Below are 1,539 nucleotides of genomic sequence, written 5' to 3' on the forward strand. Positions count from 1 at the left end.
AGTGGACTCAGGAGATGAAGATGGCATCCTGTACGCCAGTGTCCAGTTCAAGGCCAAAAGCAAGGACAAGGCTCCAGACTCCCCAACCATGCAGCCTCAGGTCCAAGAGAGGATGTTGATTACGCTTCAGTGCAGTTCCGCAGTCCCTCCTGTGCTGTCAACCAGTGAGTAACTGAGTCTGTTCACTATGTACTCCAGCAACAGCATGGTGTCACCACATGTTTGTCACCAAAATACACCAGGTAGTGAGCCAAGTAGCTTCTATTGGTGATGGCTCTGCTGTTCGTTGGGCTTCTGAGGCTAGTCTGTTTGCTGTTACCTTGATAGTTTGCTAGTTTTACACAAACTACAACAGTCGTTTCTTACCGTGTTGCGACCCCCTTGCGCTCCCTGTAGACTTTGTAGCGGCCATGCATGGGCTGCAGGCAGCAGTGGTGAGGATGGTTGACCGATTACATGGGGAGGTGTGGGAGACAATAACACCTGTGGCGCTATGTTGCAGTCCCACGAGCTGTCCGTTACACACTGCATCTGTAATATTAGTTAATGCTACTTTCCCATCATGTCACAACTATTTCACTGTCAATGGAAAGATATTTGCCAATGAAAATCAAAGGGTCCTAGAGGCAAACTAATGTGCACTAACTAATGAAAATGCCTGAAGGAAAATTCTATAATAATCATGTCCTATCATAATTATGGTCTCTTACAGAACTGAGGATGATACTGTGACCTGCAGGACCATCGACTAACCCAGAAGCAGAACACAAAATACCACAGAATGTCTTACTTCAGTTTGAGGATGTCAGCAGTGAGTGGCATCTGTCGGCAGAGATAACGTATTTCCTAAAGGATCCGTATTGAAACCGGAAGTGGGTGATTTACTCCGTTTGATTGGCTAATAACAGGACCTTTACACTTTCGTTGAGAAATTATGTTGATCGCCTGACATTTAAACGATCGTTTTTTTTTTATTATTATTATTTTTGTGAAGTTATACGGCTCAATACTCAATTGACTTGTTAACAGAACTTTTACGAAGTCATACAACTAAACACACAAGTGACTTGTTAACCGAACCTTTACGAAGCTATATGACCAAACACAAAGCTAGCACTGTTAATTCCGGGACGTCAGAGGCAATGTCGACATCTTACGTTTGACAGCGGGCTTTCCCAAATACCGTATAGTACAGAGCTAGGTCAATTAGCTCACGTAAAATACTGTAATTTAAGATAACCAATACCCTAATTTTCCCCAAAAACCATCGATTGTGTGTGTGTTTGTGAGAGTGCTAGCTTGAGCTAACCAACACACCTTGAGCTGGCCAAACACTGTATAGCTAGCTAGGTCAATTAGCTCGCCTAAGATACTGTAATTTAAGCTAACCAATAACCTCACTTCCCCCAAGACCCATCGATTGTGTGTGTTTGTGATGTGTAACATATATATCCTTTATCAGTCATTCAAGTTATTTACGTTTATTTACCACTAGCGATTGCACCGACACAAGTGTAATTCAATTGCTAGCTAGCTAGC

This window comes from Clupea harengus, chromosome 24, assembly GCF_900700415.2.
Source record: "Clupea harengus chromosome 24, Ch_v2.0.2, whole genome shotgun sequence".
NCBI classification, from domain to species: Eukaryota; Metazoa; Chordata; class Actinopteri; order Clupeiformes; family Clupeidae; genus Clupea; species Clupea harengus.